The sequence below is a fragment of the Channa argus genome, unplaced genomic scaffold (assembly GCF_033026475.1).
Source record: "Channa argus isolate prfri unplaced genomic scaffold, Channa argus male v1.0 Contig041, whole genome shotgun sequence".
Classification (NCBI taxonomy): domain Eukaryota; kingdom Metazoa; phylum Chordata; class Actinopteri; order Anabantiformes; family Channidae; genus Channa; species Channa argus.
Genome location: NW_027125260.1, coordinates 153,898 through 168,351, shown reverse-complemented (window position 1 = coordinate 168,351; position 14,454 = coordinate 153,898). Strand labels below are relative to the sequence as shown.

The following is a 14,454-nucleotide window of genomic DNA, read 5'->3' as shown; positions in this document are numbered from 1 at the left end:
ATTCATAGAAATTGTTCTATATTTTCATCAAATTTTGTTCTTTCATTGCTGTTTTGCTACTTTATTGGTTTGTCAACCATCGTGCTTCATTACTAATAGACCATGTTACGGTCCTGGCCATATGTGTTGTTTTTATTTTCTTGTTCTTATAGGTGCCCTGCCTGATTGGCCGGATTGGGGGGCAGTACAGGAAGCTGATTGGTCCATCCTACACTTCCTGGAGTTTTAAAAGTACGGTTCCCAACAGCTAGCGAGGCTCTTTCTGGCATCAGCACCTGTTTGCTGTTCTTGCTTTCCAAACCTTATTTAGCATTTTTGAATTGTTAGGTTTTGTGCCGTGGTTTTGTTTATAAATTGTATATTTTGTAAATAGTATTAAATCTGTAGGGGTGGACTGCCATTTTCTTTTGATTGTTTTCTCTTGTTTTCACATTAGGGAGTTAGGGTTAGCGACTGTCTTTTGGTTTGTTTATTTCTATCAGGCTGACTAGCACTTTCTGTGGGAAATGGCTTATTTTGTTTATTATGTTGGCCTTGGTTCGCCCTGAGTTGTAGTGTCATGTTTTGTTTGACACTTTCTTTCGTTTAAAATAAATATCATTCTGTTGGAACATCTCGATCCTGGATTTTGGTTTGGGGATCGGAGAGGGAACATGCTAATTTATCTTTGTATGTTGCACCCTGACCCCCTAGACAGGGGCGTAACAGACCAGTACAGTTATAGTACTTTGTACTTTGCCACATTTATCTTCTTCTTAGCAAGTGTCATGCATTCTGCTTCTCCAGCGTTTTTAAGAGCTGTTGATGATGTCAAATGCAGCTTACGGCCACACTGCTCTCTAAGCGCCCGATCCCGTCCGATCTCGGCAGCCAAATAGGGCCGGGCCTTGTTAGTACTTGGTAGGAAGACCGCCTGGGAATACCACGTGCTGTAAGCTTCTTTGCTTGGGTTTACGGGCAGCACAAGCTGGTGTTACTGCCTATTTATTCATAGAAATTGTTCTATATTTTCACCAAATTTTGTTCTTTCATTGCTGTTTTGCTACTTTATTGGTTTGCCAACCATCGTGCTTCATTACTAGTAGACCATGTTACGGTCCTGGCCATATGTGTTGTTTTTATTTTCTTGTTCTTATAGGTGCCCTGCCTGATTGGCCGGATTGGGGGGCAGTACAGGAAGCGGATTGGTCCATCCTACACTTCCTGGAGTTTTAAAAGTACGGTTCCCAACAGCTAGCGAGGCTCTTTCTGGCATCAGCACCTGTTTGCTGTTCTTGGTTTCCAAACCTTATTTAGCATTTTTGAATTGTTAGGTTTTGTGCCGTGGTTTTGTTTATAAATTGTATATTTTGTAAATAGTATTAAATCTGTAGGGGTGAACTGCCATTTTCTTTGGACTGTTTTCACATTAGGGAGTTAGGGTTAGAGACTGTCTTTTGGTTTGTTTATTTCTATCAGGCTAGCTAGCACTTTCTGTGGGAAATGCCTTATTTTGTTTATTATGTTGGCCTTGGTTCGCCCTGAGTTGTAGTGTCATGTTTTGTTTGACACTTTCTTTCGTTTAAAATAAGTATCATTCTGTTGGAACATCTCGATCCTGGATTTTGGTTTGGGGATCGGAGAGGGAACATGCTAATTTATCTTTGTATGTTTCACCCTGACCCCCTAGACAGGGGCGTAACAGACCAGTACAGTTATAGTACTTTGTACTTTGCCACATTTATCTTCTTCTTAGCAAGTGTCATGCATTCTGCTTCTCTAGCGTTTTTAAGAGCTGTTGATGATGTCAAATGCAGCTTACGGCCACACCGCTCTCTAAGCGCCCGATCTCGTCCGATCTCGGCAGCCAAATAGAGCCGGGCCTGGTTAGTACTTGGTAGGAAGACCGCCTGGGAATACCAGGTGCTGTAAGCTTTTTTGCTTGGGTTTACGGGCAGCACAAGCTGGTGTTACTGCCTATTTATTCATAGAAATTGTTCTATATTTTCATCAAATTTTGTTCTTTCATTGCTGTTTTGCTACTTTATTGGTTTGTCAACCATCGTGCTTCATTACTAATAGACCATGTTACGGTCCTGGCCATATGTGTTGTTTTTATTTTCTTGTTCTTATAGGTGCCCTGCCTGATTGGCCGGATTGGGGGGCAGTACAGGAAGCTGATTGGTCCATCCTACACCTGCTGGAGTTTTAAAAGTACGGTTCCCAACAGCTAGCGAGGCTCTTTCTGGCAGCAGCACCTGTTTGCTGTTCTTGCTTTCCAAACCTTATTTAGCATTTTTGAATTGTTAGGTTTTGTGCCGTGGTTTTGTTTATAAATTGTATATTTTGTAAATAGTATTAAATCTGTAGGGCTGGACTGCCATTTTCTTTTGATTGTTTTCTCTTGTTTTCACATTAGGGAGTTAGGGTTAGCGACTGTCTTTTGGTTTGTTTATTTCTATCAGGCTAGCTAGCACTTTCTGTGGGAAATGGCTTATTTTGTTTATTATGTTGGCCTTGGTTCGCCCTGAGTTGTAGTGTCATGTTTTGTTTGACACTTTCTTTCGTTTAAAATAAATATCATTCTGTTGGAACATCTCGATCCTGGATTTTGGTTTGGGGATCGGAGAGGGAACATGCTAATTTATCTTTGTATGTTGCACCCTGACCCCCTAGACAGGGGCGTAACAGACCAGTACAGTTATAGTACTTTGTACTTTGCCACATTTATCTTCTTCTTAGCAAGGGTCATGCATTCTGCTTCTCCAGCGTTTTTAAGAGCTGTTGATGATGTCAAATGCAGCTTACGGCCACACTGCTCTCTAAGCGCCCGATCCCGTCCGATCTCGGCAGCCAAATAGGGCCGGGCCTTGTTAGTACTTGGTAGGAAGACCGCCTGGGAATACCACGTGCTGTAAGCTTCTTTGCTTGGGTTTACGGGCAGCACAAGCTGGTGTTACTGCCTATTTATTCATAGAAATTGTTCTATATTTTCATCAAATTTTGTTCTTTCATTGCTGTTTTGCTACTTTATTGGTTTGCCAACCATCGTGCTTCATTACTAGTAGACCATGTTACGGTCCTGGCCATATGTGTTGTTTTTATTTTCTTGTTCTTATAGGTGCCCTGCCTGATTGGCCGGATTGGGGGGCAGTACAGGAAGCTGATTGGTCCATCCTACACTTCCTGGAGTTTTAAAAGTACGGTTCCCAACAGCTAGCGAGGCTCTTTCTGGCATCAGCACCTGTTTGCTGTTCTTGGTTTCCAAACCTTATTTAGCATTTTTGAATTGTTAGGTTTTGTGCCGTGGTTTTGTTTATAAATTGTATATTTTGTAAATAGTATTAAATCTGTAGGGGTGAACTGCCATTTTCTTTGGACTGTTTTCACATTAGGGAGTTAGGGTTAGCGACTGTCTTTTGGTTTGTTTATTTCTATCAGGCTAGCTAGCACTTTCTGTGGGAAATGGCTTATTTTGTTTATTATGTTGGCCTTGGTTCGCCCTGAGTTGTAGTGTCATGTTTTGTTTGACACTTTCTTTCGTTTAAAATAAATATCATTCTGTTGGAACATCTCGATCCTGGATTTTGGTTTGGGGATCGGAGAGGGAACATGCTAATTTATCTTTGTATGTTGCACCCTGACCCCCTAGACAGGGGCGTAACAGACCAGTACAGTTATAGTACTTTGTACTTTGCCACATTTATCTTCTTCTTAGCAAGTGTCATGCATTCTGCTTTTCCAGCGTTTTTAAGAGCTGTTGATGATGTCAAATGCAGCTTACGGCCACACCGCTCTCTAAGCGCCCGATCTCGCCCGATCTCGTCCGATCTCGGCAGCCAAATAGAGCCGGGCCTGGTTAGTACTTGGTGGGAAGACCGCCTGGGAATACCAGGTGCTCTAAGCTTTTTTGCTTGGGTTTACGGGCAGCACAAGCTGGTGTTACTGCCTATTTATTCATAGAAATTGTTCTATATTTTCATCAAATTTTGTTCTTTCATTGCTGTTTTGCTACTTTATTGGTTTGTCAACCATCGTGCTTCATTACTAATAGACCATGTTACGGTCCTGGCCATATGTGTTGTTTTTATTTTCTTGTTCTTATAGGTGCCCTGCCTGATTGGCCGGATTGGGGGGCAGTACAGGAAGCTGATTGGTCCATCCTACACTTCCTGGAGTTTTAAAAGTACGGTTCCCAACAGCTAGCGAGGCTCTTTCTGGCATCAGCACCTGTTTGCTGTTCTTGGTTTCCAAACCTTATTTAGCATTTTTGAATTGTTAGGTTTTGTGCCGTGGTTTTGTTTATAAATTGTATATTTTGTAAATAGTATTAAATCTGTAGGGGTGAACTGCCATTTTCTTTGGACTGTTTTCACATTAGGGAGTTAGGGTTAGCGACTGTCTTTTGGTTTGTTTATTTCTATCAGGCTAGCTAGCACTTTCTGTGGGAAATGGCTTATTTTGTTTATTATGTTGGCCTTGGTTCGCCCTGAGTTGTAGTGTCATGTTTTGTTTGACACTTTCTTTCGTTTAAAATAAATATCATTCTGTTGGAACATCTCGATCCTGGATTTTGGTTTGGGGATCGGAGAGGGAACATGCTAATTTATCTTTGTATGTTGCACCCTGACCCCCTAGACAGGGGCGTAACAGACCAGTACAGTTATAGTACTTTGTACTTTGCCACATTTATCTTCTTCTTAGCAAGGGTCATGCATTCTGCTTCTCCAGCGTTTTTAAGAGCTGTTGATGATGTCAAATGCAGCTTACGGCCACACCGCTCTCTAAGCGCCCGATCCCGTCCGATCTCGGCAGCCAAATAGGGCCGGGCCTTGTTAGTACTTGGTAGGAAGACCGCCTGGGAATACCACGTGCTGTAAACTTCTTTGCTTGGGTTTACGGGCAGCACAAGCTGGTGTTACTGCCTATTTATTCATAGAAATTGTTCTATATTTTCATCAAATTTTGTTCTTTCATTGCTGTTTTGCTACTTTATTGGTTTGCCAACCATCGTGCTTCATTACTAGTAGACCATGTTACGGTCCTGGCCATATGTGTTGTTTTTATTTTCTTGTTCTTATAGGTGCCCTGCCTGATTGGCCGGATTGGGGGGCAGTACAGGAAGCGGATTGGTCCATCCTACACTTCCTGGAGTTTTAAAAGTACGGTTCCCAACAGCTAGCGAGGCTCTTTCTGGCATCAGCACCTGTTTGCTGTTCTTGGTTTCCAAACCTTATTTAGCATTTTTGAATTGTTAGGTTTTGTGCCGTGGTTTTGTTTATAAATTGTATATTTTGTAAATAGTATTAAATCTGTAGGGGTGAACTGCCATTTTCTTTGGACTGTTTTCACATTAGGGAGTTAGGGTTAGCGACTGTCTTTTGGTTTGTTTATTTCTATCAGGCTAGCTAGCACTTTCTGTGGGAAATGGCTTATTTTGTTTATTATGTTGGCCTTGGTTCGCCCTGAGTTGTAGTGTCATGTTTTGTTTGACACTTTCTTTCGTTTAAAATAAATATCATTCTGTTGGAACATCTCGATCCTGGATTTTGGTTTGGGGATCGGAGAGGGAACATGCTAATTTATCTTTGTGTGTTGCACCCTGACCCCCTAGACAGGGGCGTAACAGACCAGTACAGTTATAGTACTTTGTACTTTGCCACATTTATCTTCTTCTTAGCAAGTGTCATGCATTCTGCTTCTCCAGCGTTTTTAAGAGCTGTTGATGATGTCAAATGCAGCTTACGGCCACACCGCTTTCTAAGCGCCCGATCTAGTCCGATCTCGGCAGCCAAATAGAGCCGGGCCTGGTTAGTACTTGGTAGGAAGACCGCCTGGGAATACCAGGTGCTGTAAGCTTTTTTGCTTGGGTTTACGGGCAGCACAAGCTGGTGTTACTGCCTATTTATTCATAGAAATTGTTCTATATTTTCATCAAATTTTGTTCTTTCATTGCTGTTTTGCTACTTTATTGGTTTGTCAACCATCGTGCTTCATTACTAGTAGACCATGTTACGGTCCTGGCCATATGTGATGTTTTTATTTTGTTGTTCTTATAGGTGCCCTGCCTGATTGGCCGGATTTGGGGGAAGTACAGGAAGCTGATTGGTCCATCCTACACTTCCTGGAGTTTTAAAAGTACGGTTCCCAACAGCTAGCGAGGCTCTTTCTGGCAGCAGCACCTGTTTGCTGTTCTTGCTTTCCAAACCTTATTTAGCATTTTTGAATTGTTAGGTTTTGTGCCGTGGTTTTGTTTATAAATTGTATATTTTGTAAATAGTATTAAATCTGTAGGGCTGGACTGCCATTTTCTTTTGATTGTTTTCTCTTGTTTTCACATTAGGGAGTTAGGGTTAGCGACTGTCTTTTGGTTTGTTTATTTCTATCAGGCTAGCTAGCACTTTCTGTGGGAAATGGCTTATTTTGTTTATTATGTTGGCCTTGGTTCGCCCTGAGTTGTAGTGTCATGTTTTGTTTGACACTTTCTTTCGTTTAAAATAAATATCATTCTGTTGGAACATCTCGATCCTGGATTTTGGTTTGGGGATCGGAGAGGGAACATGCTAATTTATCTTTGTATGTTGCACCCTGACCCCCTAGACAGGGGCGTAACAGACCAGTACAGTTATAGTACTTTGTACTTTGCCACATTTATCTTCTTCTTAGCAAGTGTCATGCATTCTGCTTCTCCAGCGTTTTTAAGAGCTGTTGATGATGTCAAATGGAGCTTACGGCCAAACCGCTCTCTAAGCGCCCGATCTCGTCCGATCTCGGCAGCCAAATAGAGCCGGGCCTAGTTCCTACTTGGTAGGAAGACCGCCTGGGAATACCAGGTGCTGTAAGCTTTTTTGCTTGGGTTTACGGGCAGCACAAGCTGGTGTTACTGCCTATTTATTCATAGAAATTGTTCTATATTTTCATCAAATTTTGTTCTTTCATTGCTGTTTTGCTACTTTATTGGTTTGTCAACCATCGTGCTTCATTACTAGTAGACCATGTTATGGTCCTGGCCATATGTGTTGTTTTTATTTTGTTGTTCTTATAGGTGCCCTGCCTGATTGGCCGGATTTGGGGGAAGTACAGGAAGCTGATTGGTCCATCCTACACTTCCTGGAGTTTTAAAAGTACGGTTCCCAACAGCTAGCGAGGCTCTTTCTGGCAGCAGCACCTGTTTGCTGTTCTTGCTTTCCAAACCTTATTTAGCATTTTTGAATTGTTAGGTTTTGTGCCGTGGTTTTGTTTATAAATTGTATATTTTGTAAATAGTATTAAATCTGTAGGGGTGGACTGCCATTTTCTTTTGATTGTTTTCTCTTGTTTTCACATTAGGGAGTTAGGGTTAGCGACTGTCTTTTGGTTTGTTTATTTCTATCTGGCTGACTAGCACTTTCTGTGGGAAATGGCTTATTTTGTTTATTATGTTGGCCTTGGTTCGCCCTGAGTTGTAGTGTCATGTTTTGTTTGACACTTTCTTTCGTTTAAAATAAATATCATTCTGTTGGAACATCTCGATCCTGGAATTTGGTTTGGGGATTGGAGAGGGAACATGCTAATTTATCTTTGTATGTTGCACCCTGACCCCCTAGACAGGGGCGTAACAGACCAGTACAGTTATAGTACTTTGTACTTTGCCACATTTATCTTCTTCTTAGCAAGTGTCATGCATTCTGCTTCTCCAGCGTTTTTAAGAGCTGTTGATGATGTCAAATGCAGCTTACGGCCACACTGCTCTCTAAGCGCCCGATCCCGTCCGATCTCGGCAGCCAAATAGGGCCGGGCCTTGTTAGTACTTGGTAGGAAGACCGCCTGGGAATACCACGTGCTGTAAGCTTCTTTGCTTGGGTTTACGGGCAGCACAAGCTGGTGTTACTGCCTATTTATTCATAGAAATTGTTCTATATTTTCACCAAATTTTGTTCTTTCATTGCTGTTTTGCTACTTTATTGGTTTGCCAACCATCGTGCTTCATTACTAGTAGACCATGTTACGGTCCTGGCCATATGTGTTGTTTTTATTTTCTTGTTCTTATAGGTGCCCTGCCTGATTGGCCGGATTGGGGGGCAGTACAGGAAGCTGATTGGTCCATCCTACACTTCCTGGAGTTTTAAAAGTACGGTTCCCAACAGCTAGCGAGGCTCTTTCTGGCATCAGCACCTGTTTGCTGTTCTTGGTTTCCAAATCTTATTTAGCATTTTTGAATTGTTAGGTTTTGTGCCGTGGTTTTGTTTATAAATTGTATATTTTGTAAATAGTATTAAATCTGTAGGGGTGAACTGCCATTTTCTTTGGACTGTTTTCACATTAGGGAGTTAGGGTTAGCGACTGTCTTTTGGTTTGTTTATTTCTATCAGGCTAGCTAGCACTTTCTGTGGGAAATGCCTTATTTTGTTTATTATGTTGGCCTTGGTTCGCCCTGAGTTGTAGTGTCATGTTTTGTTTGACACTTTCTTTCGTTTAAAATAAGTATCATTCTGTTGGAACATCTCGATCCTGGATTTTGGTTTGGGGATCGGAGAGGGAACATGCTAATTTATCTTTGTATGTTTCACCCTGACCCCCTAGACAGGGGCGTAACAGACCAGTACAGTTATAGTACTTTGTACTTTGCCACATTTATCTTCTTCTTAGCAAGTGTCATGCATTCTGCTTCTCTAGCGTTTTAAAGAGCTGTTGATGATGTCAAATGCAGCTTACGGCCACACCGCTCTCTAAGCGCCCGATCTCGCCCGATCTCGTCCGATCTCGGCAGCCAAATAGAGCCGGGCCTGGTTAGTACTTGGTAGGAAGACCGCCTGGGAATACCAGGTGCTGTAAGCTTTTTTGCTTGGGTTTACGGGCAGCACAAGCTGGTGTTACTGCCTATTTATTCATAGAAATTGTTCTATATTTTCATCAAATTTTGTTCTTTCATTGCTGTTTTGCTACTTTATTGGTTTGTCAACCATCGTGCTTCATTACTAATAGACCATGTTACGGTCCTGGCCATATGTGTTGTTTTTATTTTCTTGTTCTTATAGGTGCCCTGCCTGATTGGCCGGATTGGGGGGCAGTACAGGAAGCGGATTGGTCCATCCTACACTTCCTGGAGTTTTAAAAGTACGGTTCCCAACAGCTAGCGAGGCTCTTTCTGGCATCAGCACCTGTTTGCTGTTCTTGGTTTCCAAACCTTATTTAGCATTTTTGAATTGTTAGGTTTTGTGCCGTGGTTTTGTTTATAAATTGTATATTTTGTAAATAGTATTAAATCTGTAGGGGTGAACTGCCATTTTCTTTTGACTGTTTTCACATTAGGGAGTTAGGGTTAGAGACTGTCTTTTGGTTTGTTTATTTCTATCAGGCTAGCTAGCACTTTCTGTGGGAAATGCCTTATTTTGTTTATTATGTTGGCCTTGGTTCGCCCTGAGTTGTAGTGTCATGTTTTGTTTGACACTTTCTTTCGTTTAAAATAAGTATCATTCTGTTGGAACATCTCGATCCTGGATTTTGGTTTGGGGATCGGAGAGGGAACATGCTAATTTATCTTTGTATGTTTCACCCTGACCCCCTAGACAGGGGCGTAACAGACCAGTACAGTTATAGTACTTTGTACTTTGCCACATTTATCTTCTTCTTAGCAAGTGTCATGCATTCTGCTTCTCTAGCGTTTTTAAGAGCTGTTGATGATGTCAAATGCAGCTTACGGCCACACCGCTCTCTAAGCGCCCGATCTCGTCCGATCTCGGCAGCCAAATAGAGCCGGGCCTGGTTAGTACTTGGTAGGAAGACCGCCTGGGAATACCAGGTGCTGTAAGCTTTTTTGCTTGGGTTTACGGGCAGCACAAGCTGGTGTTACTGCCTATTTATTCATAGAAATTGTTCTATATTTTCATCAAATTTTGTTCTTTCATTGCTGTTTTGCTACTTTATTGGTTTGTCAACCATCGTGCTTCATTACTAATAGACCATGTTACGGTCCTGGCCATATGTGTTGTTTTTATTTTCTTGTTCTTATAGGTGCCCTGCCTGATTGGCCGGATTGGGGGGCAGTACAGGAAGCTGATTGGTCCATCCTACACCTGCTGGAGTTTTAAAAGTACGGTTCCCAACAGCTAGCGAGGCTCTTTCTGGCAGCAGCACCTGTTTGCTGTTCTTGCTTTCCAAACCTTATTTAACATTTTTTAATTGTTAGGTTTTGTGCCGTGGTTTTGTTTATAAATTGTATATTTTGTAAATAGTATTAAATCTGTAGGGCTGGACTGCCATTTTCTTTTGATTGTTTTCTCTTGTTTTCACATTAGGGAGTTAGGGTTAGCGACTGTCTTTTGGTTTGTTTATTTCTATCAGGCTAGCTAGCACTTTCTGTGGGAAATGGCTTATTTTGTTTATTATGTTGGCCTTGGTTCGCCCTGAGTTGTAGTGTCATGTTTTGTTTGACACTTTCTTTCGTTTAAAATAAATATCATTCTGTTGGAACATCTCGATCCTGGATTTTGGTTTGGGGATCGGAGAGGGAACATGCTAATTTATCTTTGTATGTTGCACCCTGACCCCCTAGACAGGGGCGTAACAGACCAGTACAGTTATAGTACTTTGTACTTTGCCACATTTATCTTCTTCTTAGCAAGGGTCATGCATTCTGCTTCTCCAGCGTTTTTAAGAGCTGTTGATGATGTCAAATGCAGCTTACGGCCACACTGCTCTCTAAGCGCCCGATCCCGTCCGATCTCGGCAGCCAAATAGGGCCGGGCCTTGTTAGTACTTGGTAGGAAGACCGCCTGGGAATACCACGTGCTGTAAGCTTCTTTGCTTGGGTTTACGGGCAGCACAAGCTGGTGTTACTGCCTATTTATTCATAGAAATTGTTCTATATTTTCATCAAATTTTGTTCTTTCATTGCTGTTTTGCTACTTTATTGGTTTGCCAACCATCGTGCTTCATTACTAGTAGACCATGTTACGGTCCTGGCCATATGTGTTGTTTTTATTTTCTTGTTCTTATAGGTGCCCTGCCTGATTGGCCGGATTGGGGGGCAGTACAGGAAGCTGATTGGTCCATCCTACACTTCCTGGAGTTTTAAAAGTACGGTTCCCAACAGCTAGCGAGGCTCTTTCTGGCATCAGCACCTGTTTGCTGTTCTTGGTTTCCAAACCTTATTTAGCATTTTTGAATTGTTAGGTTTTGTGCCGTGGTTTTGTTTATAAATTGTATATTTTGTAAATAGTATTAAATCTGTAGGGGTGAACTGCCATTTTCTTTGGACTGTTTTCACATTAGGGAGTTAGGGTTAGCGACTGTCTTTTGGTTTGTTTATTTCTATCAGGCTAGCTAGCACTTTCTGTGGGAAATGCCTTATTTTGTTTATTATGTTGGCCTTGGTTCGCCCTGAGTTGTAGTGTCATGTTTTGTTTGACACTTTCTTTCGTTTAAAATAAGTATCATTCTGTTGGAACATCTCGATCCTGGATTTTGGTTTGGGGATCGGAGAGGGAACATGCTAATTTATCTTTGTATGTTTCACCCTGACCCCCTAGACAGGGGCGTAACAGACCAGTACAGTTATAGTACTTTGTACTTTGCCACATTTATCTTCTTCTTAGCAAGTGTCATGCATTCTGCTTCTCTAGCGTTTTTAAGAGCTGTTGATGATGTCAAATGCAGCTTACGGCCACACCGCTCTCTAAGCGCCCGATCTCGTCCGATCTCGGCAGCCAAATAGAGCCGGGCCTGGTTAGTACTTGGTAGGAAGACCGCCTGGGAATACCAGGTGCTGTAAGCTTTTTTGCTTGGGTTTACGGGCAGCACAAGCTGGTGTTACTGCCTATTTATTCATAGAAATTGTTCTATATTTTCATCAAATTTTGTTCTTTCATTGCTGTTTTGCTACTTTATTGGTTTGTCAACCATCGTGCTTCATTACTAATAGACCATGTTACGGTCCTGGCCATATGTGTTGTTTTTATTTTCTTGTTCTTATAGGTGCCCTGCCTGATTGGCCGGATTGGGGGGCAGTACAGGAAGCTGATTGGTCCATCCTACACCTGCTGGAGTTTTAAAAGTACGGTTCCCAACAGCTAGCGAGGCTCTTTCTGGCAGCAGCACCTGTTTGCTGTTCTTGCTTTCCAAACCTTATTTAGCATTTTTGAATTGTTAGGTTTTGTGCCGTGGTTTTGTTTATAAATTGTATATTTTGTAAATAGTATTAAATCTGTAGGGCTGGACTGCCATTTTATTTTGATTGTTTTCTCTTGTTTTCACATTAGGGAGTTAGGGTTAGCGACTGTCTTTTGGTTTGTTTATTTCTATCAGGCTAGCTAGCACTTTCTGTGGGAAATGGCTTATTTTGTTTATTATGTTGGCCTTGGTTCGCCCTGAGTTGTAGTGTCATGTTTTGTTTGACACTTTCTTTCGTTTAAAATAAATATCATTCTGTTGGAACATCTCGATCCTGGATTTTGGTTTGGGGATCGGAGAGGGAACATGCTAATTTATCTTTGTATGTTGCACCCTGACCCCCTAGACAGGGGCGTAACAGACCAGTACAGTTATAGTACTTTGTACTTTGCCACATTTATCTTCTTCTTAGCAAGGGTCATGCATTCTGCTTCTCCAGCGTTTTTAAGAGCTGTTGATGATGTCAAATGCAGCTTACGGCCACACTGCTCTCTAAGCGCCCGATCCCGTCCGATCTCGGCAGCCAAATAGGGCCGGGCCTTGTTAGTACTTGGTAGGAAGACCGCCTGGGAATACCACGTGCTGTAAGCTTCTTTGCTTGGGTTTACGGGCAGCACAAGCTGGTGTTACTGCCTATTTATTCATAGAAATTGTTCTATATTTTCATCAAATTTTGTTCTTTCATTGCTGTTTTGCTACTTTATTGGTTTGCCAACCATCGTGCTTCATTACTAGTAGACCATGTTACGGTCCTGGCCATATGTGTTGTTTTTATTTTCTTGTTCTTATAGGTGCCCTGCCTGATTGGCCGGATTGGGGGGCAGTACAGGAAGCTGATTGGTCCATCCTACACTTCCTGGAGTTTTAAAAGTACGGTTCCCAACAGCTAGCGAGGCTCTTTCTGGCATCAGCACCTGTTTGCTGTTCTTGGTTTCCAAACCTTATTTAGCATTTTTGAATTGTTAGGTTTTGTGCCGTGGTTTTGTTTATAAATTGTATATTTTGTAAATAGTATTAAATCTGTAGGGGTGAACTGCCATTTTCTTTGGACTGTTTTCACATTAGGGAGTTAGGGTTAGCGACTGTCTTTTGGTTTGTTTATTTCTATCAGGCTAGCTAGCACTTTCTGTGGGAAATGGCTTATTTTGTTTATTATGTTGGCCTTGGTTCGCCCTGAGTTGTAGTGTCATGTTTTGTTTGACACTTTCTTTCGTTTAAAATAAATATCATTCTGTTGGAACATCTCGATCCTGGATTTTGGTTTGGGGATCGGAGAGGGAACATGCTAATTTATCTTTGTATGTTGCACCCTGACCCCCTAGACAGGGGCGTAACAGACCAGTACAGTTATAGTACTTTGTACTTTGCCACATTTATCTTCTTCTTAGCAAGTGTCATGCATTCTGCTTTTCCAGCGTTTTTAAGAGCTGTTGATGATGTCAAATGCAGCTTACGGCCACACCGCTCTCTAAGCGCCCGATCTCGCCCAATCTCGTCCGATCTCGGCAGCCAAATAGAGCCGGGCCTGGTTAGTACTTGGTAGGAAGACCGCCTGGGAATACCAGGTGCTGTAAGCTTTTTTGCTTGGGTTTACGGGCAGCACAAGCTGGTGTTACTGCCTATTTATTCATAGAAATTGTTCTATATTTTCATCAAATTTTGTTCTTTCATTGCTGTTTTGCTACTTTATTGGTTTGTCAACCATCGTGCTTCATTACTAATAGACCATGTTACGGTCCTGGCCATATGTGTTGTTTTTATTTTCTTGTTCTTATAGGTGCCCTGCCTGATTGGCCGGATTGGGGGGCAGTACAGGAAGCGGATTGGTCCATCCTACACTTCCTGGAGTTTTAAAAGTACGGTTCCCAACAGCTAGCGAGGCTCTTTCTGGCATCAGCACCTGTTTGCTGTTCTTGGTTTCCAAACCTTATTTAGCATTTTTGAATTGTTAGGTTTTGTGCCGTGGTTTTGTTTATAAATTGTATATTTTGTAAATAGTATTAAATCTGTAGGGGTGAACTGCCATTTTCTTTGGACTGTTTTCACATTAGGGAGTTAGGGTTAGAGACTGTCTTTTGGTTTGTTTATTTCTATCAGGCTAGCTAGCACTTTCTGTGGGAAATGCCTTATTTTGTTTATTATGTTGGCCTTGGTTCGCCCTGAGTTGTAGTGTCATGTTTTGTTTGACACTTTCTTTCGTTTAAAATAAGTATCATTCTGTTGGAACATCTCGATCCTGGATTTTGGTTTGGGGATCGGAGAGGGAACATGCTAATTTATCTTTGTATGTTGCACCCTGATCCCCTAGACAGGGGCGTAACAGAC

The 14,454-nt window shown here is 41.9% G+C and overlaps 14 pseudogenes; all 14 read left to right on the top strand.

Annotated features, from left to right (window-relative positions):
* Nucleotides 1–819: 819 nt before the first annotated feature.
* Nucleotides 820–938, top strand: LOC137118769 (5S ribosomal RNA; annotated as a pseudogene).
* An 857-nt stretch (nucleotides 939–1,795) lies between these two features.
* LOC137118815 (5S ribosomal RNA) lies at nucleotides 1,796–1,914 on the top strand (annotated as a pseudogene).
* An 867-nt stretch (nucleotides 1,915–2,781) lies between these two features.
* On the top strand, nucleotides 2,782–2,900 carry LOC137118768 (5S ribosomal RNA; annotated as a pseudogene).
* An 857-nt stretch (nucleotides 2,901–3,757) lies between these two features.
* Nucleotides 3,758–3,886, top strand: LOC137118791 (5S ribosomal RNA; annotated as a pseudogene).
* An 857-nt stretch (nucleotides 3,887–4,743) lies between these two features.
* On the top strand, nucleotides 4,744–4,862 carry LOC137118781 (5S ribosomal RNA; annotated as a pseudogene).
* An 857-nt stretch (nucleotides 4,863–5,719) lies between these two features.
* Nucleotides 5,720–5,838, top strand: LOC137118635 (5S ribosomal RNA; annotated as a pseudogene).
* Nucleotides 5,839–6,705: 867 nt separating this feature from the next.
* Nucleotides 6,706–6,824, top strand: LOC137118738 (5S ribosomal RNA; annotated as a pseudogene).
* An 867-nt stretch (nucleotides 6,825–7,691) lies between these two features.
* Nucleotides 7,692–7,810, top strand: LOC137118767 (5S ribosomal RNA; annotated as a pseudogene).
* An 857-nt stretch (nucleotides 7,811–8,667) lies between these two features.
* LOC137118721 (5S ribosomal RNA) lies at nucleotides 8,668–8,796 on the top strand (annotated as a pseudogene).
* An 857-nt stretch (nucleotides 8,797–9,653) lies between these two features.
* On the top strand, nucleotides 9,654–9,772 carry LOC137118814 (5S ribosomal RNA; annotated as a pseudogene).
* An 867-nt stretch (nucleotides 9,773–10,639) lies between these two features.
* LOC137118766 (5S ribosomal RNA) lies at nucleotides 10,640–10,758 on the top strand (annotated as a pseudogene).
* An 857-nt stretch (nucleotides 10,759–11,615) lies between these two features.
* LOC137118813 (5S ribosomal RNA) lies at nucleotides 11,616–11,734 on the top strand (annotated as a pseudogene).
* Nucleotides 11,735–12,601: 867 nt separating this feature from the next.
* LOC137118765 (5S ribosomal RNA) lies at nucleotides 12,602–12,720 on the top strand (annotated as a pseudogene).
* Nucleotides 12,721–13,577: 857 nt separating this feature from the next.
* LOC137118737 (5S ribosomal RNA) lies at nucleotides 13,578–13,706 on the top strand (annotated as a pseudogene).
* Nucleotides 13,707–14,454: the final 748 nt, after the last annotated feature.